The sequence below is a fragment of the Alosa alosa genome, chromosome 17 (genome assembly GCF_017589495.1).
Source record: "Alosa alosa isolate M-15738 ecotype Scorff River chromosome 17, AALO_Geno_1.1, whole genome shotgun sequence".
Classification (NCBI taxonomy): domain Eukaryota; kingdom Metazoa; phylum Chordata; class Actinopteri; order Clupeiformes; family Clupeidae; genus Alosa; species Alosa alosa.
The window spans coordinates 29931413-29959217 of record NC_063205.1 but is presented as its reverse complement, the minus strand read 5'-3'; the positions used below and the strand labels follow the sequence as shown (position 1 = coordinate 29959217).

The 27805-nt window shown below is 42.2% G+C and overlaps 2 long non-coding RNA genes across 2 annotated transcripts; both read right to left on the bottom strand.

Annotated features, from left to right (window-relative positions):
• Positions 1-2408: 2408 nt before the first annotated feature.
• LOC125310351 lies at positions 2409-22555 on the bottom strand. The gene is made up of 3 exons (XR_007196289.1): positions 22154-22555; positions 21906-21967; positions 2409-2444 (listed from the first exon to the last, which is right to left on the bottom strand). It is a non-coding gene; the product is annotated as an uncharacterized LOC125310351 (long non-coding RNA).
• A 1123-nt stretch (positions 22556-23678) lies between these two features.
• On the bottom strand, positions 23679-26696 carry LOC125310350. The gene is made up of 5 exons (XR_007196288.1): positions 26180-26696; positions 25217-25311; positions 24874-25019; positions 24115-24245; positions 23679-23934 (listed from the first exon to the last, which is right to left on the bottom strand). It is a non-coding gene; the product is annotated as an uncharacterized LOC125310350 (long non-coding RNA).
• Positions 26697-27805: the final 1109 nt, after the last annotated feature.

Here is a 27805-nt window from a genome sequence, read left to right as displayed (position 1 = left end):
ACATGATTTCATAACCAAATACAAAACAAATGTTACAAATATCGCTTAGATATTGGTAAATCAGAGGACAGCTGACTGAGTTTGTGAAAGTAGCCTTAGCATAATGAGCACAAAATGCTAAGCATGCATCTAGGCCAGGGGTCTCAAACTCAAATGAGCTGGGGGCCAATTCTGCCAACGTCATCTGATTGGAGGGCCGGCTATTTCTGAAAATGCAATGTTCTTTTTTTCAAATACCAAACAAAACTGCAAACAGAAAGTGCAAGTGTTTATATCTAGTTTTAGACACCTGTGCTAGCAACCTTAGCTTATAAATAAAATAATGATAAAATAAATATTAATACACATTATAAAATAAATGAAAAACATAAAAACAGGTATGTGTGTGTGTGTTTCACACCAAATAAAAATATTTCCTCTCATAACTTTTTTAAACCTGGCAAACTAGGCATCAGGGTTAAGAAAGCAACACCATTGGATTTTTATATCAAAATTTCAAAAGGCCATGGCTTGAAAGTGGCCAGACTGTAAATGTAAAAATCCTACTGTAAATGTAAAAATCTTTGAGTAAAACAAAAGTTTATGAAGGGGGTAAATTTACCCATCTAATTTGTCACTGGATGGCAAGCACCTCAAATTATGCACCTTTCAGTAAATACTGGATGAACATATTTAAGCAGGTTTACTTTCCTTTTTTCATATTACCCACATAACAAATTAACAGGAAAACACCTAAGATGTATACCAACACCTAAGATGTTGTGGTTTAGTAATAGATTACTACAATATAGGCCTACAATAAAGTATTCTGGTCAAACAGTTCCTATCGCGGGTAAGTACCCAGAAGTTCGCATCATATTGCGGGTGACTGTAGTTCTTTAGAGCCCTATTTCTACTAGCCCTGCTGTCTGTACCACATCCATTACGGACACTATCATCACGATTACCACTGCAACCTCCAAGCTATGTTGGGCAGAGGGTCGAAACAAGCATGGTATGCTTAGTGGACACCGTTGTATACACGCACCTCCATTCACAGACGCACCGTGACTATCACTGTCATAGACGATCGATCATAATCTCCAAAAGGATATTCTCCTTCAGAATTAGAATAGGTGAATAACATAGCTTACCTAAGACTTCATCACACGTGAACGTTTTTCAACATTTGGTGTAGGCCTATTTCTGCTTAATTTCTGCTTCAATTTCTGCAACACTATGGCCTGCATCGCTTCCGCGTCATTACAAATGCACGTCTTTGTGTTTCTCGCGTGTAATACAAGTATTTCCTGAAAACTTTGCGCAGCGATTTTGGGTTTGAATCAAGCTCTGGATGTCTTGCACATAGTGGAGCAGAGTAGGCCTACAAATGAGATTTGTCACCGTACCTGGATCTATCGTCTATTTTAATCAGTATCGTTGTTTGTCGCAATTAATAGCCTCAAGGGCCGGATTACATTATTATTTTGTCATACGTCGCGGGCCGGATTTGGCCCGCGGGCCGGGTGTTTGAGACCCCTGATCTAGGCTATTTGAGTTTCTTAAAGCTGAGCTGTGGTTAAATTGTTCAATACATGATTTTATAACAGGCCAAATATAAAATAAATGTTATATATAGCCTAGATACCTGTAAATATTAGATGATCAGATGATTTACAGTTCTATGTAATATGTCATGTTTCATGTTTTTTGTAATGTTTCATACAGTGATGCAGGTCTACTGCAGTGAATAGGATAAATAAAACTTTGATCATTTTTATAGCCTACTACTGTATAGTTTACTTTGGCCTTGGTGCCCTGACATGTGGCCTTTGTGCCCCCCACCAAATGCCCAACTGAAGGCCAAGTGGCCTTGCCCCCAGAATGGTGAAATTCCAAGCCTGGTGGAGACTTCCACTTTCCAAGTTCCACTTTCACTGTCGTTGTGAGCTAAAAGGCTACACTGTAAAACGTTTAACGTAAAATTTACAGCAACTTGCTGGCAGCAAATAACCAGCAAGTTGCTGTATTTCACTCTACAGTACACCTACTGTATATGAAATCACAGTACCTATGCCTGATACTGTAAATGCAAACTACAGTAGTACTACCAGTGCTGTAATGTATACAGTATTGAATTGTCTACCGTATTTTTAATCACAGTACTTATGGATCATACTGTAACTTAGTACAGTAGTAATACCAGTGCTGTAATATTATATACAGTAATTTTGGGAAATTCATATCCTGCTTTATCTACAGCCAGGATAAATTTGACTAGGCCTAGGTATGGTTTAGGCTACACAAACTTGCATAAATAACCATTGACAACTTGTTATCAGTTTGAAAAGCAAGTACATTTATTCACTTTTTTCCGTTTAGAAATTCTAGTGTGCTGCATCCTAACGTTAGACCAACGGTTGCAGTCAGCCTGATCCACCACCAGTAGCAGAGTGAAGCAGCACCTAGCAGAAATAGAAGAAAAAAAGATAAACAGTGTTAGATAACAATTTTCAACTGAAACTGAAGGCTATTTACAAGTGAAACTTTAGAATAATCATTTATATATATACTGTATGTTTTTTGAGTTTACTGTCAAAATGCCAGGCTGAAGATGGTGTTAGCATAACTCAGTTTCGCAAGGTATATTTAGCTGCTAACGTTAGCCAGCTGGGTGAGCTCATTGATGATGTTTGCTTGCAGCAACACATAGATATATATACTGACATCTATGGCAGCAACAGCCATTCACGCTGTTCGTCCGAACAACGGTTAATGATAGTCAGATGTGACTTAAAGTTAACATGCTAAAAAGTTAGCCTATTAAACTCACAAAACCGTACATGATTACGATGAGTTAACGTTACATAAGTTAGCTGGTAGCAGCCAGAGCCATATAAAGGTAGAGTTGCGACAACTCCATTGACGCTAATGTTCCATTTTTTTTCAACAGTGGCGGCTAATGGAAGCCTCAAATAGTTCCCAAAAGTTAACAATTTATAATAGCAGCAGTGCAGTTACAGACTGTTTGTAGCCAACATTTCAGACTCAGATTTACATTATTGGCTCATCCGAATAATAATAATAATAATAATAATAACAGTAACAACAGTAGGCTAATAGTAGTAAAGTAATAGTATTAATAATCTAATTATAATAATAAACTATTTATGTATCGACTATGACAGCTTTTCTGCTGCTCAGTTTTTATCAGTTCCTTATCAAATAAATTAAAAGAGGCTAAAGCCCAATAAATGTGCCACACATAATAACCTAATATAAGATAAACCTTGCCTATACCATTTCAATTAGGCAGCACTAGGCAACACCACGAACGAGCTGTCATTAAGTTTTTGCGTTTGTAGCCTACAACTTATGACGTGACATGTCTTGGGCATTTAGCTTTACCATCATGTCAACATAGTTGTAACGTTATGCGCAATGCTCATCTAGGCTATGGATTTAAGTGGTTTAATTTTAAAAAGGGCAGCAAAAGTGGGATAAAGTCCAACTGCTTCCCCAAAACAATTCCTCCATAACTGTGGATTTAATCGTTTGATATGTGGATAACTTTCAGTGGAGTAAACACATAAAAGGTAAGATTTTGTTATCACAAAGCTAGCTGGTTTGGTTAAATATGGCGAAGCATATTTACAGCCAACTTTGTACTTGCAGCAGTGAAACTGAGTTTGTTGTTAACATTGTTGGTAACGTAAACGTTTCCTCAGTTAGGAGCAGGACTGTTTTTTGTTTTTTTTTGCATTAATTTTCATTGGCAAAAGCTAGCCTAATATGCATGAGAGAACCTAGATTTTGACACATACGCTTTTGTAGGCTACACGCAGTCTCAAAAACACTGTTTACAGCTTTTCGAGTCACTGTACGAGGTCATTTATTTTGTATAGCGATAATTTAGATACACTTATGGGGTGGGTGCAATTGCGTTTTCTAAAGAATCTCCTGTCTTGATTTTGTACAGAAAAATATCAAGTGACACATACGTAAAAGGACGGAAAAAAGGTCACCTTATATAGCAGGCTAAGATAAGGTCTGGAATTTAATGTAATATTGTTGTAATGGTAGGATAACTACATAGTTTACACAATAATTACACTGTGTTATAAATATTGTATATCAATGCATTTATTGACTGTCAATTACCCCAAATCGTGGCTCGTCTATCATTGAACAGTAGCCTATTTAATGCATTCTAATCCATTGTCAATCACTTCCGGGAACTATTTGAAGTTTACATGAACCACGTGACCTTAACGAATTTTGAACACCCATTGTCGCAACTCTACCTTTTTGCACACAGCACCCTGCAGTCACACACACACACTGGGAGCAGTCACACAGCTGCTTTGGTAGCAGCTAAACCTCCACGTTAACGTTAACCAGCAGCACATCATCTTCAGCCTAACATTGTGACAGTAACATACTAGGCCTAGCACTACTAGCGAATGTTTTATATAAATTATATGAATATAATAAACTGTAACTTACTGAGAACTAAGGTAGGCCTAATATAAATGAGACTGCCAAAACGTTAACGTAACATAAAACATTAACGTTATGCCACCTTCACAGCAACAGCAACTATGATAGCTAGCCTAACGTTACTTACTTAGTTGATCCAACAAGCATGGATGAGTTTGTAAGTTAGACAGTACAACGTACATAGACTGTACACATGCCCGAATTTAATGTAGTACAATTTCACAATGAAACATTAACGTTACATAAATAAATGCTTGCTTACCATTAAGGTGGAAATGCGAACTTGACAGAGTGCTGAACACCGTTGGTCTGACTGACTGAACTGTTGCTCAAAAATGATCTCCCGCCGCCGGACAGTTCAAACGTCGTCGCGCTGTGCACGTTTCAATCACCACGTCAAAATTTCCCAGTAAACCGTAAATCCATGACTTTTCAATATCTTTTCAAAATGATGATTTGGATGGAAAATCAACATACTATCAATGTCACCTTGCTATCTGGGAGCTTAACTTTGTATTTGTCATGAGCTCTCTCTCTGCCTGGTAACACGCGCTGATTAAAGTCTGATGACCTCCACCTGTTCCTGCTCTGCTCTGCCTCACCCTCGTTTACCTACCAGCTGCACTGCATTCACCACTCATCATGCCCGGTATATAAAGCCTTGCTTTTCAGTCCACACTTGTCAGATCGTCTGCAAACCCGCACCAGTTACCTGCCTGTCTTGGAAAACGACTCTGACTCTTTGCCTGTGAACCCAGACCCGCTCGACTACTTCTTTGATCTCCAGCCCGGTAATCTTGACCTGCCTTCCGTCTCTCTTCTACTGAATACAGCCTAGCCCTTGACTGTACTGCTGCTTCGTTTCAATTGCTGTTGTGTGTGTGTTTCCCCCAGGACTTCCCGGATCATCCAGCTCCTGCCATTGCTGCTCGGCTATTGGGGGAACACACACACGCAGACTCTTGGAACTCCCGGAACCCCTGAAACCCCTGTAACCCCCAACCCTTAAATAAACATTCTAGCATTGGACGCTTTTTGGTCCTCGCCCTGTTTGGTGTCTGACAGTACGATCTGACCAAACATGGACCCAGCGCGACGCGGTCGAACCAGCATGGAAACCGGCGAACCAGAACCACCCACCGCCATGCAACGCCTGGAAGAGACTGAGAGAGAGGCAAACCGCAACACTGCTGACACTGCCTCCCTACTTCAAAGCAGCCTACCAACAGCTTCAGCAGTTCCAACAGCAACAACTTGCAATGATCATTCAACTTCTCACCGGCCCAGCACCCGAGTCTCCTGCCCAGTCCACTGCTGCCGTGGCTGCCGGAGCCCCAGAACCCAGGATCGGCAACCCAGAGCGGTTCAGCGGCGACCCAACCCAGGTGCAGGCGTTCCTGGACGAGCTGCCGTGTCCAGTTTACCCTGCAACCCAGGACTTTTGCCACTGAAGGGGCGAGGGTCGGTTACGTGATCACTCACCTGACGGGCCGAGCTCGACTCTGGGGAACGGCGGAGTTCGAGCGCCAGACCCCAGCATGTGCAACCTTCAACCTATTCGCAGAGGAGATGCTCAAGGTATTCGATTTGGAATCCACCACAGCCGAGGCATCTCGGACCCTGATGAGTATTCGCCAAGGCAGAAGGACTGTTGCGGATTACTCCATTGACTTCCGAACTGTGGCAAGTCGGAGCTCCTGGAACATGGAAGCATTGGTGGATGCCTTCCTCCACAGCCTGGCGGACTACATAAAGGACGAGCTGGTTTCCCATGATCAACCCCCCACTCTTGATGAAGCCATTGCTCTGGCTGTCCGCATCGACCGCAGGATCCAGGTCCGTCGTCGAGAGAGAGGGCGCCAGAGTCCATCCACCAGCACACGGAGTGTCCCAACTGCCCTTCTGTCCGCACCTGCCACACCGTCTAACCAGCCGGACCAGTCTGAACCGATGGAGATCGGCCGCGCCTCCCTAACCCCTGCAGAGCGCCAGCGACGCATCACCTCCAACTTGTGCCTGTACTGTGGTGGTGATGGTCATCGAGTCGCCACCTGTCCAGCAAAAGGCCGGAGCTCACCAGATGTAGGAGGAATCCGGATGAGCTCAATGAACATTCCGCCCTCCATCAGCCGTAAACCCCTCATCCAAGTCTGTCTTTACCTGTCTGATTCCACCCACACCCTGGCAGCCCTGGTGGACTCTGGCGCAGAAGCAAACATTATTGACACAGGACTTGCTCGTCAGCTGGGCTTGGAAAGCCATCGCTTGTCCACTCCTGTTCCAGCCCGGGCCCTGGACGGTCACGTAATTGGCACAGTTACCAGCATCACAGCCCCCATCTCAATGATGGTGTCAGGAAACCACCGAGAGACCATCCGCTTCCACCTGCTCAGCTCCCCAGGCCAACCCCTAATCCTGGGCTACCCTTGGCTCCGTCTCCACAATCCTCACCTCGATTGGGCCTCCGGAACTGTGAAAGAGTGGGGAAATGCCTGCCACCTGACCTGTTTGCGTGCTGCCTCGCTGCCCCCGGCTCAGTACCCCCAGCACTGCCCCGACATTTCTAATGTCCCTGAATGTTACCATGGCCTCGAGAGGTGTTCAACAAGACCAAAGCCACATCTCTGCCCCCACACCGTCCGTACGACTGTGCCATTGATCTCCTCCCTGGGACTGCTCCACCCAAAGGTCACCTCTACTCACCATCCCCTCCTGAAAGAAAAACTATGGAGGTTTACATCAGGGACTCCCTGGCAGCTGGACTCATCCGCCCGTCTTCCTCGCCAGCTGGTGCCGGGTTCTTCTTTGTGGGAAAGAAAGATGGTTCTCTTCGCCCCTGCATTGATTATCGAGGTCTGAACGATGTCACAGTGAAGAACCGGTACCCTCTGCCTTTACTCACCTCTGCTTTTGAGTTGCTCCAGGGATCCACTATTTTCACCAAACTGGACCTTAGAAATGCTTACCACCTAGTCCGAGTAAGGGAGGGTGACGAGTGGAAGACTGCATTCAACACCCACACCGGCCATTATGAGTACCTGGTAATGCCATTTGGCCTCACCAACGCCCCCAGCGGTATTCCAGGCGCTGGTGAATGATGTGCTTGCTGCGGGACATGCTGAATAAATTAGATCTTCGTGTACCTGGACGACATCTTAATTTTCTCCAGAACTCTGTCCGAACACACTCGTCATGTCCAGCTGGTTCTTCAACGGCTCCTGGAGAACTCCCTTTATGTCAAAGCGGAGAAATGCGAGTTCCACGCTCAGACTGTGTCGTTCCTGGGATACATTGTCGCTGAAGGCAATATCCAGATGGACCCCGCAAAGGTCTCGGCAGTTACCTCCTGGCCAGTTCCGGGGAATAGGAAGAAGTTGCAGCAATTCCTCGGGTTTGCCAATTTCTACCGGAGATTCATCCGGAACTACAGCTCCGTCGCCGCTCCCCTCACAGCTCTGACCAGCATCAAACACCCCTTTTCCTGGACCCCAGAGGCCAACACAGCCTTTCATACCATCAAGGCCGGTTCACCACTGCCCCCATCCTCCAGATGCGGATTCAGACCGGCAGTTCGTTGTCGAGGTGGATGCCTCAGGCGTTGGAGTCGGGCCATACTCTCTCAACGGGCAGAGGAGGACAACAAGTTGCACCCCTGTGCATTTTTCTCTCGCCGGCTTTCACCTGCAGAGCGCAATTATGATGTTGGAGACCGTGAGCTGTTGGCAGTCAAGCTTGCCCTGGAGGAGTGGCGTCACTGGCTGGAGGGGTCCACAGTTCGTTCCTGGTCTGGACCGATCACAAAAACCTCGAATACATCCGCAACGCCAAACGTCTTAACCCCAGACAGTCCCGCTGGGCCTTGTTTTTCACCAGATTCAACTTCACCCTGTCATACCGCCCAGGTTCTCGGAACACCAAGCCGGACGCTCTCTCCCGTCAGTTTCATAAGGATGACGCCCCTTCCCAGGAACCTGCATCAATTCTGCCCGATCCCTGCAAGGGGCCGTAGCTGCCCTGACCTGGGATATCGAGGAGGAAATTCAGGAGGCCCTCCGTGACCATCCCAGTCCTAGTGCATGCCCAGACGGTTGTCTCTTTGTCCCAGAGAATTTGAGGTCCCGGGTCATACAGTGGGGACACAACTCCCGCCTTGCCTGCCACCCGGGCTCCGCCCGCACCTGCCATCTCCTTGCCCAGCGCTTCTGGTGGTCTGCTTTGAGAAGGGATGTCCGAGAATTCGTCCGTGCCTGCCCCACCTGCAATCAGAACAAGTCCTCCACTCGGCCCCCCGCTGGTTTACTCCAGCCCTTGCCTGTGCCCACACGACCCTGGTCCCACGTCTCCTTGGACTTTGTAACTGGCCTCCCACCATCAGGTGGGATGACGGTCATTCTCACTGTGGTTGACCGGTTCAGCAAGATGGCACACTTCATTCCCCTCCCTAAACTGCCATCTGCCAGAGAGACTGCCCAGGCTGTTCTTGATCATGTCTTCCGTCTACACGGGCTGCCCAGGGATGTTGTCTCTGACCGAGGTCCGCAATTCACCTCCACATTCTGGAAGGAGTTCTGCTGTCTTCTAGGGGCCACAGTGAGTCTCACCTCTGGGTTCCACCCCCAGTCCAATGGTCAATCCGAGCGGGCAAACCAGGAGCTGGAGAAGGCGCTGCGGTGCATGGTTTCTCGCAAACCCCAGGCTTGGGCACAACAACTGACGTGGATAGAGTATGCTCACAACTCCCTCACCTGCTCTGCCACTGGTATGTCACCTTTCCAGTGTGTGTATGGCTACCAGCCCCCCCTGTTCCCCAGCCAGGAGGGAGATGTGTCCTGCCCGTCTGCCCTCGCCTATGCCCGCCGTTGCCGTCGTACCTGGTCACAAGCTCGTGCCACGCTACTCAAGTCAGCTGTCAGCTATGCCACTGGGGCTAACCGCCGAAGATCGCCGGCACCCGCCTACCGTGTTGGCCAGAAGGTGTGGCTGTCAGCCAAGGATCTCCCACTGCGGGTGGAATCGCGTAAACTGGCACCTCGATTCCTCGGCCCGTTCCCTATCCAGAGGGTCATCAGCCCAACCGCAGTCGGCTCCAGTTGCCAACCTCCATGAGGGTGCACCCTACTTTCCATGTTTCGAAAGTCAAGCCGACGCATGAAAGCCCGCTGGTCCCCGTGCCGCTTCCTCCTCCTCCTCCTCGCCTCGTTGACGGTGGGCTGGTGTACACCGTTCGACGCCTGCTTCGGTCCAGACGGCGAGGTAGGGGCCTCCAGTATCTCGTCGACTGGGAGGGCTATGGGCCTGAGGAGAGAACCTGGGTGCCAGCCAGTCGGATTGTGGACCGGACACTCATCGCCGACTTCCACCGTCTGCATCCTGATCAACCTGCAATCCGTAGGGGCCGCCCCAGAGGGGTCCCTAACCGTCCTGCCCGCCCGGCTTCCTGTCCTGTGCCTGACCCTGACCCTGTCTCGGTACCTGTCCCGTCTTCTGTCCACGACCCTCCAGCTCCCTCCGAGGATGAGGATGTTCACTCGGACCGCTCGGAGGAATTCTAGCCCTCCACCGGCTCCCCTCCGCCCTCCCGGCGTGGTGTCACTCTTGGGGACTTCTGGGGCCGTCCCTTAGGGGGGGGGTTCTGTCATGAGCTCTCTCTCTGCCTGGTAACACGCGCTGATTAAAGTCTGATGACCTCCACCTGTTCCTGCTCTGCTCTGCCTCACCCTCGTTTACCTACCAGCTGCACTGCATTCACCACTCATCATGCCCGGTATATAAAGCCTTGCTTTTCAGTCCACACTTGTCAGATCGTCTGCAAACCCGCACCAGTTACCTGCCTGTCTTGGAAAACGACTCTGACTCTTTGCCTGTGAACCCAGACCCGCCGACTACTTCTTTGATCTCCAGCCCGGTAATCTTGACCTGCCTTCCGTCTCTCTTCTACGAATACAGCCTAGCCCCTTGACTGTACTGCTGCTTCGTTTCAATTGCTGTGTGTGTGTGTGTTTCCCCCAGGACTTCCCGGATCATCCAGCTCCTGCCATTGCTGCTCGGCTATTGGGGGAACACACACACGCAGACTCTTGGAACTCCCGAAACCCCTGTAACCCCCAACCCTTAAATAAACATTCTAACGTGACGCTTTTGTGGTCCTCGTCCTGTTTGGTGTCTGACAGTATTTATGTGCAAAAAGAAAACAGAAAACCCCAACTGATTTTCCATGTTTTTTCAAAATTTTCAAAAAGCTGATAAGTGAGGGAGGAGTCAGATTTATTACTGTGTTATGATCATAGACTGTAAGGTTATATGATTCGCAGCAAATTTTTATTACTGTAGTTTGACCAACACTCCGCCCCCCCAGCTGTGGTGCACCTTCCATGACAAGGCGGCCGTAAAGGGGGCGTGTCAGAAGACCCTGAGTCAAAGATTGTTAAGGCGGAGCAAGATACTTCGTCGTAGTTCATGTCTATGGGCGCTAAATGGGGATCGAATCCTGTCTGCATAAAGAGGCGTGTCGATGACGTATTGATGAGCATACGTTGCAACCGGCCAACAGCAGCGGCATAAATAACCGGCGCACACCTGATATAAAGTCGATTTTCTCCAGACTGGAATGCTCAAAAATGCTAAAAATGTACCTGAAATGTTCAGAAGGGTTTGATGATCATGAAAACGTGCCCGAAATTCACATTCCTAACTCTATAGAACCAAGACCTTAGCATATGTGGTAAAATGAGCTGAGCTATGCCCATAGACTTCAATGGAGCAGTCGCTGCCTCTGCTCTGCATAAAGGGGGATTTTGACCCCCCCTCGTGCGATCCGGGTTCCCGGAAGTGGCTCCTGATGAAATATCTTGCTCCGCCTTAACAATCTTTGCCTGAGTGACCTGCAGAATCTTTGGTTTGACCATTTTTGACCATAATTCATAGCGAAACTACAGCAACATACTGTATTCACAAATACAGTACAATTTTTTCTCAAAAACAGCAGTGATGCTGTGAAAATCACAGAATCTTGTTACAGTGTAGTATATGGGAAATACTTTGAAGTTCCTTTTGAGTCCAAACATGAATAGGTTTTCTTTAAACTGTGCTACACTTTTCCACCAAGTTGTGCGAAAATTGTAGGTACCCAGAGTTTTTTTTATGTTAACAGACAAACCGCACTACATGCCTACATGATGCAGTAAATGGAAGCTCTTCGTAGCGCGTGCAACTTAGGGACCGTTCGTTATTTATAAACGGGGTCACCAGAGGAAAATAGGGGAGGGTCATGTCTTTTTATTCTTTGTTGAGGGGAGGGTCACCTAATTTTTTTTTGTCTAGGGGGTCACCCATCTTTTGTATTAATGAAAACAGCAAAAAATCAAAGTGGCTTGTTTGATTGTTGATTTCTGTCGCCATATAACGTTCTCTTTCGTTCCATAGCTCTGTCAACATTGAACAATGAAAATAAGGGAGATTTATCACGCAAAATACGGAAAACATCCGTCCCCATTAACGTTGGAAGGGTTGGAGCAACAAAGTAGCCTACTTTATTCACGCTTAACAGCCTATATCCATTTGGTCAACTTTATCCAGCCCTAAAAAAAGCTAACTTTGGTTTACTTGTAGTTTACGGTGTAGCCTAGCCTAACTTTAAACAGTGTGCATGCTTATAAAGCATACTTGTGCTTCATTCATCCACACATCCAGCTCCTAACGTTTTGACAAGCATTTCTACCAATTTACCTTGTTCCTGCCCATCTCTAGCTTTGCTGTCTCCATCCTTTCTGTTTTTGTTGTTTGCAAAAAAAAAAATATATATAGGCCCTATTTATTGGTAACCAGCAACAAGTGCAATTTGTTAATCGCTGTCATTCTCTCTCCTGCCAACAAAAATGTGTTACGTTCCAAGTAGCAGTGCGTAATTCTGCTTCATAAAGCAGAATACAGAATACAAATACATTGGTCATATAAATAGCCAGTTTATGGTCTACAGTGTAGGCTAGAGTTGGTAAGTTATGGTAGGCCAACTTGGAGTGAATATACAGGGGGATTTCTTTGGCTCTTAGCCTGGCAGGTGCGCACGTAGACATAGCCTACAGCCGAACAGCAAGCGCCAATGAATCGTGCTCTCACAACAACCACGTTGTTAACTTAAATAGGCCTACTGTAGGTTAACATCACTCTGAGTTCGCATTCAAGCAAGCAAAACGATGATTTGAATACATCTGTTTCTCTGGAAGGGCAAGGGGTAACAACAGGACAACACAGAGACAGGCCAGAATGCAGGACTAATGTTATGAGAGTATTACAGTAATATGGGATATTCTACAGGAAAATATTAAAACGGCAAGACAGCAGGGAAAAGTTAAAATGATAGGCCTAAACCCGGAAAAAGTTGGCATGTTAGGTATTTTTCGGTCCCTGTGATTATTTGTGAAATTGTGCAAACGGTCTTTTCAAGTCATTTGAGAAGGAAGGAGTGTAGCAAGCTCCCAAATTGACGCTTGTCTGAGAAATTGAGTTTTGGATAATGTTCAGCTTCGGCAGCTTTACAATGACTGAGGAAGCCTAGAGACGAGTCCATAGCAACAAGTTCATGTGTTGAATTTGTTATTACCCGGTGTGCTTTGTTGAATGGTCTCAATGTTTTATTGTTTTATTTCATGTGAATACTTACTAGAGGAGTAAATTATTTCAAGTAGGCTAATGCAGTTGCAGGAAGTGTGCATTTAGTTTCCATGCTTATTGTGTTTCCACAACAATGTTAGTGAGTAAATCTACTGAAATGGCCACCATCTTGGTGAAGTGTGATGTGTAAGATCAGAAAGCAGAGGGTGAGTTTAGAACGATTGTTTAAGTCAATGTGTTTTCATAGCGCTCTATTCACCCCTTGCAGACACGTGACTTAAGTCACGTGACTGCTCCATGCTGGACGGCAAAAAGATGGGAGACAGACGGCAAATTACATTATGTCATAAAGATTATGATGAACTGAACACCATTACTATAACATCTTTGTAGTTCAATGTATTGCTGTTTGGGGTCTGATAGTCAAAGAAGATGCCAGTGGTGTTGTTAGATGAAATGGGTCACGATCGCAAATGTAAAGTTATTAAAACTGGTGGTAACAGCAAGGGGAGATAACGTTACGTTAGGCTACTGTAATGAACATTATGGTAAATGAACACCCATACGTTTTTCTGGACTAAAATATTGCAAAGCGATTTGGTTACTTTATTTGTCTTGCTTTTATCAGTTGTAACATAGTCAAAACTTTAAGAATGTCATATCAGAACATGAAATAACTAGCTGCCACACTTAGAAGCTATTCTAGCTAACGTTTATCGTAGCTCATAGTGCTAGGGCTAATGTAACTCGTCAGTTTGTACGTTGCCCAGCGAATAAACTTACTTCTTACATGTCTTAAGTTAAAGAATTGAAAGAAATAGGAAATTAAAAAAAAACTTGAACGGTATTATCTGTTTACATTCAGATCTTGCCAAAGACTTTGCCTAACGGTGTGTTTCCACACAACAAAATTTTGCGTCGCTCTCATTGAGGTTGAATGGAGACGAAATTCGCCCTAGTTGGACGAAATGAAAGCGAATCGCCGAGGCAGGCGAAACAAAGTTGGCCAAAGTTTAACTTTATTTAAATGAGGACCATTCGAGAACCAATCAGGTCCGCGTCTTTGTGTTTGGAGGCGGGAGTTACAAAAAAGTCTGACCAAGATGGCGGAGACTACCTGAGCTGTAACACGAACATTTGTCTGTGATTAAAATGTTTCTACACGAACATTGGCACTTGTATCAACACGAATTGTGGTTTATATGCCACACGAACTTAGTCAGAGCACATACACCACTAAATAGACCACTATATATGTTAGTTTAAGCACTCGATCTTTTTAGCTAGCTGACAGGCGAAATGCTAGTATTTTAGGACATTGGATTGCATTGTAAACCTAGCTAGACAGCTAGGCTACATGCTGCAACGCAGGTATGAAATATATTATGTCTTATTGACCTTGTTGTTTCTATGAACATGAATAGTTGTTTATAGGCAACATCAACTTAGTCGAGGCATAAAGACCCCTGGATATCTTCATTAAGTACTTAAACGTTTGAATTAGCTGATTAGCCTAATTAGCTCGCTTGCCACCACTGGCTAGACACTGCAGTCAAAAGGTTAGCGGTTTCGCCATCACGCCCCCGAGGCGAAATTTCGCTGGCCGAAAATCGCGATGTGTTTCGCTGTGTGGAAACACACCGTAAGTGCTATCTGCCGTCCTGTTCAGAGTCTATGGTTGCTATAGCAACCGCTGCTGTGCTTCATACACTGAGGAGATAAGCATGCAATTGTGGTTGAAATACTCCCGAAACACAAAGAAAACAAACCAAAATATATCTATGCAAGAACATGGGATGTTGTTGTATTCCAAACAATAAGCCAACAGTCGTGGAAGGGCATTACTACGGTTAAATCTCACTATAATCTCCTAGCTGTGCGATATGTCCCATTACAACCCATTGATTTGATTCGTGTTCTTGCCGTCCACTAGGCTATTTAGCAAATAGGCTAAATAACTTTTTAAAAAAATCCCGGAGGTCAAAAAATGTGGACCGGCCCACCGGGCATTTGCCCGGTTGTAGCCTACAGATTACCAGTCCGAGCCTGTCTCCTTGTAAATTTCCTGTAGGTTGGGTAGGACACTTCTGGTGGTACGTTCAGCTGATGTACTCTCTTCAGAGCTTTACGGTCTAGCTCAGCTGTGGTAGCATTCCTATATCAGTCCATTTCTAATGGACAATAGACTCAAGTTTAATCACTTTACATTTCTATTGGTTTCTATGGACAGTATGTTTTCTCCAAGGATTTCCAAATAATTGAATGACTGTACCTACCCCTTTATATGCAGCTGATTATCAGTACCAGAGGAAGCAAAATAGGCCTAGAGCATCTGACCATGGCCATGCTTCACTTTAAACATGGTGCACCTGCACCTTTCAGGGTATTCGTCATTCTTCTTCATCCAAAAATACTACTGCTCTATAAGCTTGAACAAAACAGAATATTGAACCAAAACCATATAAATGAGTGACAATAGGTTTGGCAGTTAATTCTATGGAGCACCGGAGGCATATGTCTGCTGTTGCTATTAATGACAGGATATTTAAACTGTGTAGCCCTCCAAAAAAATCGCCCGTACCGCCCCACCCCCCGGCTCCCCCGGAGACCGTGGTATAATAACTCGCACACTGACTGGTAGTAGCTGTCCCTTTCTGAACTTCATGCAGGCAGAGCAAACATGTAAATGTTGCACACCCAGTTTCTAAAAAAACACAACTTGTTCAACTTTAATCTAATAACTGGACGTATTTACAGTTGTACATTATTCATCCCTAATCCATTACAATACACTCTTAAAAGTGCTGGGTTATTATTTTAACTAAAGCACTGGGTTAATGACCTTTTTACTTTTTATTTGGTTATCATAACCCATGCTGGGTTATTGTTAAGACCCAGGTGCTGGGTTAGTGGCTGAGAGCACAAAAAATCATGTAATGCACCCAGTGCCTGGGTAATTTTAACCCAGTCATTGGTCATTATAATATAGTCTACCAGTTGGATTGACAATCGCAAAGACCTGAAGACAACAGTCTTGTACCCCTGGAACAGTGTTCTAGAATATTTGATTGCAACCGTTGGTCCTCCACATCAAGCGACAAGCCGGCAGTGAAAGCTCGAAGGTATGTTGAACTTGTGTAAAATCCGTATGCCACAATTTATATGATGATATATGATATGATATTTGGTAGAATGCATAGACTAATCCGGTGTAGGCTAACTTTTTGAAGATAGTAACGTTATATTGAGGTTAACATTAACGGTGACGTTAACGTTGCTACACAAGCTATTTTTCAAGCTATTTGGTTATGTTAGCTGCTAACGTTAGCTGCTAACTTGTATACTGTAGGCCAACTGGCTAACTTAGGATAACACATAAGTAAACTCATTGTAGAAGTGTTTTTAATCAGATACTGTATTCTATGACGTCTGTTGTGGTTAGAAAGTGCTTTAACGGGATGTGTTTTCAGCAAACGTTAGGTAGGTAGAAGCTAGCTAGTTAGCGTTAACGTTAGCTTGCCACTTCGCTGGCCATTGCAGGGAGTCATAGCAGAGGTGAAGTTCGGCACTTCTTTTGAATCTGAGGGACTAGAGGTGACTACATATTTGGCATTTACGTTCAATTTAAACAGAACAGAAACAGTAAAGCGGAACTTCAAGCGGAACTCTGCCAAAATGCAGCCTAGGGTGTTTTTGGGAATGTACCTGAATCAAACTTTAGTTTAAAACCATAATTATGTCCATTTTTAAGCTTCTATGAGTTGTCGTTTTCGGGTGGGGTGGCCTTTTGAATGCACTACTATTTTGCAGAGGTGGAAAAAGTACTAAAATATTGTACTCAAGTAAAAGTACCAATACTTTGAATAAATATGACTCAAGTACAAGTTAAATTACCCATCTGAAAATGTACTCAAGTAAAAGTAAAAAGTAGTTCATTTAAAATGTACTTTAAGTAAAAGTTACTTAGTTACTTTTTTTCTGGTGGGGGCAGAAAAAACCCCAAAACAATCGGTTTTACCCAGCTCAAGTTGCTGCAGTCAGCTGCTACAGTAGCCAGGCAGCTACAGCACTACATTTTGGGGTCATGTTTGTGAGCCCCCATGTTCATGCCCCCCAGAGTGTAGTGCTGTAGCTGCTGGCTGCTGAAACGGAGATATACAGTACTGTATGTGAAAAATCGCCAGAGTTCTCCTTTAAGTTTGAGCGGCAGTTGATTTTCAAAGTTACACAGCTCACAGGCATCTGAGGCAGGCAGGCCCATGTTGAGTTTCAGTTCAGTTTACTTTATTTGTAAAGGAGTTCAGCAGATCCAAGGGCCTCGGACTGTGGGAAAAGTGGGACTGATTACAGGGCCTCAATGGAGGAGAGGGCCCTTGAAAAGTCTGGAATATATCTTATTTTACCTGAATATTTTAATTTCCAAATTAAATGTCAAAATGAATGTCAGACAAAATGTAAAGTTTGACTGACTAAATTTTGTACAAAAAAATAGTGAAGACTGTCTAAGGCAGGGATGTCAAACATCAGGCCCGCCAGCAGGTTTAACGGCCCCCCAGATGTTTTTGGTAGGAACGGAAAGTCAGAAAAAAAAGAAATTCACATCCAGTTTTCTTCAACAATGTGTTATAACCAATATTTATATGATATGACAAATTGATTAAACCTAGCACTACAAGCCATCCTCAGCAAGAAAGTAGTAGAAAAACTAACATGGAAGTAGGGCATGTTCAAGAGAGAAAGAGCAGTATGTGACAGCAGCACATTATTGTGTAGGCTACTTGTTTGCTCATAAGTGATAATCTAACAACACTCTGATACCCATGCAGAAAAATTATAATGACCATGACAATGACAGCCCCCCACGAGGTTTCATTCCAACAAATCCGGCCCACTACCTAATATGAGTTTGACAAGGTCTAAGGTCATTCTCACTCTCCCTTGCTAAAGCCCAAAATGGTTTGGTCTGCCTGCACAACGATTCATAAGGTATCTCATTTTGTTTACGTAGTTGAGCATCGCTAGTAGTGGACAGCTAATTATTGTGCTGCTGGTACAATGTCTTTCTCCAAGAAAACCAAGTCGGATTGCCAAAAAACAAAGGCAAAAACAGGAAAAAGAGAGATGAAAATGAGGGGAAACAGATGCTAATAAACTTCTTTCCAAAGAAAGGTGAGCACACATGTAATGACACGAAATCCCATTGTGTTAAACTGCTTGAATGTCTCCGCAATAGAACTGAGACAACCCATTGAAAGAGCAGAAAATACAGTTACCTAGGTTACACAGGTAATCTGAGGTATCTCGTGATCCACTTCCATCTCCATCTTGGCGCCAGCTTGATTCATGCCCTATGGTAGGCTACATGCTGATCATTGTAGTGGTTCCGGGCGCAATTTTCTCGTCAAGTCGTCTTAACTTTTTATTTTTTTACTCAGTAACGGATGGGATTTGTGATGTAGCGAAGTACAATACTTCACTCAAAACGTAATCAAGTAAAAATAAAAGTACCAAGTTTAAAAACTACTTAAAAAATACAAAATACACAAAAAAACTACTCAATACAGTAACGTGAGTAAATGTAATTAGTTACTTTCTACCTCTGCTATTTTGATACATAATCGTGTCTAAATCTGTATTTTTAAAACACTAAGAAGGCTCAACACAACTTGAAACTTTGATCGAAGTATTATCAGTGTCTATACACATGAACTCGAGCATTGAGAACATTGTTCGTGTACACATAGTTTACTAAAATGAAAGGGTTTGTTTTTAAAATAGCGCTAGCGATTTGATGCGATCATGTATAAAAGTAGTAGTGCTCCTATCATCAAAAGGCCATTTCACCTGAAAACGACAATGCAAGCTTAGAAGTGGCCCTTCGGACGTAATTTTGCTTTTATGACATCCTCTACATTCACATTGCACAGTAGCCTAGATCACAATCTACATATTTGTCATATAATGTATTGATAACAAGGTCCTCAAATTGTCTATAAACTAATGCTCCGATACACATGATTATCTGTTCCACAGGCAATGTTCAGCCCCACTCATATTCCAGATCCTGCCCAGTTTACAGCTGCAACACAGGTACACAGTAAAACCTTGACCATCATCACCCTAGCATCTATAATTTGGTTCTTAGCTGAAGTTCACTTTGGTTTCAGTCATGTGAAGTTTGTCATCAGGAACACAATATATGAGCAGATAGATCTAACTAGCCTACTATTCAAACATTTCCTTACATACTGAAATCCACTGCTTCATCAATCCCTTATTTAATCAAATATATCCCTGTTTGTTCCCTACATTTACTATGTGTGTCTGTTTCATAGCCATGTACAGTTACTCCCAACAGCAGCAATTGTTTTTTACTGGATGTATTGTACAGCTCAGCTGTGCTGTTGCCGTTTTTCGTTGCTGTGCTGCTCAATAATGGAATAATAACCATAATTTAGGTCAAAATTGAAATCACAATTATTTAGCCTAAACCAGGAGTTCTCAACATTTTCTATCCCATGGCCCACCTAGACATACTTAACAAAACAAAACAGGGCCTGGTAAATAGCCTATTGTTAACATACTGTATGTGAATGTTAGCCTCTTATATTGACCTGGGTTAAGATGAGTTGCATGTGTGGCAATTACTCAGCCCACTGACTTTAGTTTATCTAATTGTGATAAACTTGACGTACTGTTCACTCCAATAATTTAGTTTTTCTTTATTTTCTAATGACACCGGATAATGACGAAGGACTGTTACAGCGACCTCCACACCACCCTCTTCCAGAGCTCCTTCAGAAGACTAACGATAGTAAGATATTTTACATGTAATGTATGTTATCATTTCATAGTGACAACTGTTAATTGGCAGAAGGAAGCCAAATATGAAGGGCTGGGCTCTCCTGAACGTAAGCTATTTAGCATGCAGATGGAGAACACACTGACACAGGCACACACACACACAAAATACACAGCACAGTCCTATTCAAAATGGAGAATGACAAAAATTACAGAAAAAGTTTGAGAACCACAGGTGTGGGGTCACTCGTTTAGCTCTGTTAGTTGGACCTGGGTGATGCTGTTATTTGTATAACGGGCCCTTTTTCTGTATTTCCTAGTGGCACAAGATGATTGGCAACAAGAGACACCCAGTGATGAGCTCTCCTGAATGTAAGTTAATTAACACGCAGACACAGAACAGAGTCTGTAAAGCAACTTTGTAGGCAATTAAAGCTGTGTCACTCACAGACACTCATTTCGGTTACATTACCTGTACAGTCTAGTCTGTTCTCCTGCAATCAAACTAGCTGTCTTAGTCTAAAACTACATACAGTCAAGTTAGTTTGACCCGAGAGCATGGTGGCTAGCTAGCAGGTATCTTTATATTAAAGACAATGTTTCTACTACTAGGCTGATAGAGATTCCACTTGGTAGTCACTAGAGTAGCTGGCTGCCTGTTTCGGTTTTAATTTTGGGTAGGAAGAAAAGTCTCTCTCTCTCTCTCTCTCTCTCTCATAGGCTAGGCTGTGCAGAGTCCAAAAAGGCTGCCCTCATTCATACGTCATTCTGACTGAATGATCTGACACTGATTACCTAAAAGAATCATTAATCTTTGTTTTAACCTTTTTAATCTTTGTGTTTCAAGTGTCCCATCTGTCCCGTCCAGACCTTCCACACAGGATCCCTCAAAGTAAGACATATTTTAGTGTATGATGTGTTTCATGTGTCTATACTAGCTGGCTGCCTGTTTCGGACAAGACACATTTCATCCATTGTATTTTTGTTAACACCTATATTTTTTCTGTTTTCCACAGGTCAAAGATTTCCCAGATCAGCTCCTGCAGGATGCACAGGTATTTTGGACAAGTTCTCTCTACTGTTGTCACTACACTACTGTATTATGAGCATTGCTAGTTAATTGTTTTTTTATTTTAGTTTTTTGTAAAATGTTTTTTAGATTTTAGTAAAATTGTTGTTCAAAATGAAATGAAACAGTGTTTGAATGAAATGAAACAGTGTTTTTTACTTTTGTACTGTAGCCCATTTGTGGCAATCAATAAAAAATATAAAAATGAATATAATGTATTCTCCTATGTCTATTTCAACTCCAGCCCTATTTCACCTTGATGTACATAAGTAAAATAAAGTAAAGAAATATGTTTTTGGAAATCCATAAGCAAAAAAACAGAACACCCAATAGTGGGTCAAATGTATAACCCAACAGAGAGGTAAATATGAACCAGTAATGGGCTGGTAGGTCATATCCATTTTTCTGGGTTATTTTGACCCATCATGTTAGTAAGAATGACCCATAGTTCGTTTGATAAAAGTAACCCAATTTAGAGTTAAAGTCACCAACCCAATGGATTATGTTATTTTAACCCAACATGAGGTCGGTCCAATAGTGACCCAGGTACCTGGGCTAGGAATAACCCAATTTGGGTTGTTTCCAACCCAGCATTTTTAAGAGTGTAGGAAAAGGGAAAGAACAGGGCTATGTAATAGCCTACTATTAAATACTATTGTAAAAAAACACACATATCACTTCCTCCGTTCATGAATTTATACAGGAACATTTGGTCCCTCCCATTGTTGAGTCTATGGCTAATGCCTTGGCCTTGTTTTACCAAAAACAAAATCACCAACACATTCATGCATTTTCCTTTTCGTTATTCATTTCACAGATGTGCGCATTTCCAAGGTTAACCCAAATCATGTGTCTCGGCAGAGATCAGTGTTAAGCTCTGTGCTCCAACGCTATTAAAATAAGAATTTTAAGGGGAATCATTTGATTATTAATTATATCAACCTACCAAGAAAAACTGCAGCCCGACTGTCAAAATCACACAACCTTTGATCTGAGCATACGCCATCGCTAAAACAATAAAGGGCAAGTCAATCAAAAATGCAGATAGTCTCTCACGTTTAAAAGTAATTATATAGCCTACAGGTATAATTGAACAAAACATACTTGATGATCTGAATAAGATTATTGTGTTTCACACATGATAAAGGATTTAGTCTAATGCTAAATAACCTTAAAAAGAACTAGGCTACTCACGCCTTGATTGAAAGTTGAGATGCGCTGGCCGAAAAAGTCAGTCCACCACCGAGAGTAAAATTAAATGTCGCGTTCAACTTTTAACATAACTGAACATAACTCCTTTAACATAACTGAACAACAACAGTCACTGAGGTGAAAACATGGTGCAACTCGTAGCCTTCACAGTGAGCAATTGACACACACCTCCCTCCTAATGCCTATAGCCTACTGGCCCTAGGGCTGCAGCATAGTCAGTGTCACCTTACTTGTCTGGTGCCTGTCTAACCTTAGTTGCGTTTTCTGCCTCCATTTTTGTATTTTATATCCTCCGTTCATGTTCTTGTCTGTTCTTGCTACCAGATTTGTTGACAGACTTCCCCTCCACTAGTTTAGCCTAACAAGAACAGAATCTCTTGATCTCACGTCTTTACTCTTGCCGATGAGCCAACGTAGCTTTCTCCCCACGGGAGAGGGGGACTTTTGATAATAAAAAAAAAATGAAAAAAACTCCTTATCAGCTAGTAGGGAAATTACCAGAAGCAACATGCAGCGTCTATGCTAAGTAAGACACAATTAGCAATTAATGCAGAATCAGTACAGAAAACATTTATTTTCTGGGCCCCCTCCGGACCGACCGTCCCGGTGCGGTTGCGCACGTTGCTACCACTCCAGAACTGGCCCTGCAGACATCTGCATTAAAACATTTAACTAACAATGGACATGGCCATAGATTACGCATAAAACAGTTCACTATGTTTTTATAAATATAAATTACATTTTTGTAAACATATCCGATCAGATTTCCAGCTTAGTGCATTAGCCGACAGTGCACGCAGTGGTTCTCAAACTGCCATGATCACTGGGTGTGCTTGAGTGTGTAATAGTCAGGTGTGTTTGGTGTTGGTAAGCACTAAGCCCCGAGAGGCTACACCGATTTCAGAACAGCTGAGGGGCGTTGCACGACGCATGTAACCTACGGCATCTCGGGGCTTGCTTAAATGTACACAGCGGTCAAATTTTGTAAAAGTCTGCTAGGGAAATTCTTGCTTTCGGTGTTCTTTCTCACAAAAGCATAAAATCACTGTGATCAACTAGCTGACTACGATTGAGCACTCTCCTTCACCAACCTGTGGCACGCTATATGGGCGTCCTCATCAGCTCATACACACTGTAAAAAATGACACAGTAGGAATGCATGAAAAAAATGAGGCAACTTATTACACGTGAAAATATTAGGGAAAAATATAACCCTATTATTTTTAAGAATATAGATTTTAACAAATCATGGAAATTTACTTAAATTATTCATGTATACAAAAACAAATTGTGTAAAATATCTCAATGCAATTAAGCATATTCAAAATAAATCAAGGAAATTTCCATGATTTTTTTCTGGTTAATATCGCATGATAAAATCACGTGTAATATAGTTGCCTCACTTATTTTGAGCAGTTATGCATGTTTTAAATAAGTCTATTACTATACATTTTAAAGGATGTGGTGTATATACACAATTAGAGAGTCAGTATTTCATTTAACAGCATTTATTCAGTGTAAATTAAACCTGACGTTGAGAAAAAAAAAAAATAACAATAGCTTGGGCATTTAAAAAAAACATTTAAAAATATTCAGACGACTGACAGAGATATAACAAACATATCATCTTCATCAACATCTACACAAAATCCTCCAACTCTCCGCAAAAATGCAAGCCAAACTGAGTAATCCTGGGACAAAGGGGCCTTGGTCAGACAGGTAACCAAGGACCCAATGCTGACTATGAATGAGATCCAGAGTTCCTTTAAGAAGATGAGAGAAGTGTAAAGAAGGACAAACATCAGTTCAAAATTGTTTTTACACAACAATTCTACTACCAAATTTAGGTTTTTCTTGTCACGCTGCAGGCAAGTTGTGTGAGAGGCTATATGTGCACAATAATGCTTCTACTTTGTTTTTTCACATTACAAAACAAAACATACCCATGCATTTCAACAATGTGGCTGACCAGGATATGATGCCGTCTTGTGCAGTGTGTCAAGGTGCTCAATCTCTTATACTCCTCCATTGTTTCCTCTCCTCCTGAACTCTTCTCCAGAACCTCCTGGACCATCTATGGGTAAAAGAGAAACAATAACGGTGATACACTTGTAAAGAGAAAACTTACCTGCACCCTCTAAAAACACAGGAAATGTATTAAAGTGTAACTCAAGAGCACAAACAACCTAGGGTATATTTATGGTAGTGTGGTAGCAAAATTGTGTTAATTGGTGGAGTTTTGAGCAAGACTGCAACACAGACAGCAGCATAGGCTACAGTGAAAGTTAAGGGGGCAGCAAGCATGTTGAAAAAACAAACACTATTTTAAACCACTGGCAGTGCTCAAAATATGATTACACTTGGTAGTGTGGTGAGGGTCTCTACAGACAAACTAAAGTGTTATAAACTTTTGAAAGTGTACAGGGAGATTATAACAAGACCTGTATCTGAAGGAAGAAAATTGCCTAAATTCGTGTTCCGTTAACGCCAAATGAGCGGGCGCGTTCGATCTTGCAGCACTGGATCTGCAAGCAGATCTGGCTGAATCTAAAAAACATGCCTTACGTTCAGCCAGATCTGTGTAGTGCTGCAAGATTGAACGTGCCCGTTGATTTGACACTACCGGAACACGAAGCCAGGCTTCCGCATTTGGAGGACAGACAAGGATTTTTCCTAGTGAGATTTTAATTTTAAATGCTCACCCATTTGGCCTTTTCTGCTGCATCCCCTATGGCAGAGGTGTTCTCTCCTGCACCAGGAGATTGATGCCCCTTGTTTGAAGAGGACCTCTCCATATCACTTCAGAAAAGTGAAGAATTTAGAGTAGAAGAACCTGCTGGCACAAATTCTGCAAAAACACAAAATTGGAATCTTAAAGGGTTGCTTTAAGAATTTAAGAAATTCAGTTTCCAATTTTAGTTAATTTAATTCAACTAAAGGGTAACAAAATCTTTTTTTACCTTACCCACTGGCCAAGTGATCTGATATCAGATGCATGCAAACATGGATTTTAAATGTATTAGCTAAGCTCACATAAAACCTTACCTTCTTCAATGAAACTTTCATAAGAAAAACCAGGCTGCAGTTTGAGGTACTTTTTTAGTCCACGGTACTGGACCTTGATGAGCATTTTGCCAACCCTGTTAAAACAAACAAAATCCATAATTATATAAACACAAGAACCACAATTGACTATCAGCAGTATATCAACTAACTTAACTAGCAAAGGACTTCCAAAATTCATCCTGACATCATTTACTATGTAGGCTACCAAATGTTTTAACCGCAGACAAACAGAAGTGTTTGTGTTCAAATATGTTAACATAATCGCTAAATAACCCAAATAAAACCAACAGACACTTAACTAATATCAATACTATTACTGAGAATGGACAATGCACCTAACCTTAACCAACAACACTAACAGTTACCTTACACCACGTGTATGCTACAAATGCCTAAAAGAATGCCCTGGTGGTCTCGGCTAACGTTATTAGTCAGTCAACAGATCCCTTAGTGCCAGACAAGCATTTGACACCACACTAGATCGCTTAGAACAGTGGAGTCCTGGCTAACTAATGTTAACCAGCTACGTTAGCATGTTAGCTATTCCCTCAGTGGCTATTAAAATTCCAACCAACCATTTTCAAATTCGTTACAAAAAGATTAAGACATCGTCGACTCCAATAATATATTAATGTCAGTTTAGAGTGTCCCAAGTATTACAAATGATTATAAACTTGGCCATTTGAAATTGATAAGGTTATAATATAACCTACCGAAGTTAAGGTTAGCTTGCTGGTTAGTTTACCAACCATCTGAGTAGCAGCTAGCTTCTACAGCTAACGTTAGCGACCTTGCTACTGTTAAGCTAACTTCACCAATATTTCCTAGTAGGTCAAACACGTTGGTATGAAAATATATACCTGTGATGTGACATTACTTAATTGTATATTTGTAGTAGGTTTCATGCTAGCTTTCACAAGTAGCAGGAACAAAATACTTTACCTTTTACTATTCCATGCTGAACTTCAATGGCGTCCGTCTTCGAGGCATTCTTTTCAAAATCTCAACTGAAGGACGTTTTTCAGATGTTCAAAATATTTGAGGAAAAGGCTGCACATTTATCAGCGAGAAATTGTGCAATTTCCCACAATTCTTTTAGGGAACATTTTCTCTGAATATATTTCTCGCAAATGTAGTTGATTTATTTGGGGGAAAACATAATAGTTATTTTTTTAAGGCGACTGCTTCAAGAAATTAAGTCATACTTGATTTTTTGTGTGTAATTTCCTTGGCACCAGGATTCATTTTTTACAGTGCAGCAGTCCTCCATTGCTGTCTTCCTAGACTTGAGCTGAGCTAAAAAGCGCATGATATTGCTGTTTGAATATATTCCCTGTACTGCGACTGCAGTTCCTTTCATTTGAAAAATTTTTCATTATATCCATAACAACAAGTCTTTCTTCAGTAATTTCAAGCTACCACCAGAGCGCATGAAAATTGCGCGCATCTCATTTGTTTCAGCACAATCTGCTTTCATTTTGCGATCTCGTTGTTGTTTAGGCTTTCTTACGCGCGTATAGCCCTTGGCTTATCAGTAGTTAGTTACTGATTTGTGTGTGTGTGGCAGCAGAGTTTCCAGGAAGTTCCTGTTATTTAACGGTGCCCTGGTTTAACATTAAGTTAATGTAAAATAACAACATTAATTTCCTGTAAATTAACAGGAAACAACTGGCAGGACTTCCAGGAGCTTCCCGTTGTTTAACGGCAGACTACCATAACATTAAATTCCTGTTAAGTATATAACATCATTTTCATGTTGGGGTGATCTTCACGTTAGTTACACAACAGGTCTTTAATTTTTTACAATTACAGGAAACAAGTGCCATATATTGAGTTCATCCACTCTCAAATCAACATTTTAAAGATAAAAATCCATTTTTTCACATCAGTTACTTATTTGTAGTTTAACAGATATTTTATTTCACAGCACTTACTTGACAGTCTAACAGTAATCTTTGAAAGATGAAGGGACATGAAGCAAGATAATAGTAAATAGTAATTCAGGAACATGTAGACTGACTATAATCATATTTCAGGATCAGGGAATAAGACACAGAAGAATAATCATGGAAAATAAAAACATCGCATTAGGCTCGTGTATCATGTATGAATGTAAAATGTAGATACATAGTATAGTATTTTGAAAATCGGATTTCAAAGAACAGGTAATAGGATACAGAGGAATTACAATGGAAAACAAATACATTGCATTAGGCCCGTTTAAAATGTAGACACGCTATCTAGTAGTATTTTGAAAATCGTATTTCAAAAAACAAGGAATAAGGTACAGAAGAATTATGAAAAACAATAACATCGCATTAGGCTCGTGTATCACGTATGAATGTAAAATGTAGACACGTGATCTAGTTGTATTTCAAAAATCGGAAATAAGGTACAAAAGAATTATCATGGAAAATAAAAACATCGCATTAAGCTTGTGTATCACATATGTATGTAAAATGTAGACATGTTATCTAAAGTAGTACTATTTCAAAATCAAATAAGATACAGAATAATCATCACAGATATTTATCAATTATCAATATCATTGTATCGCATTGGCCTTGT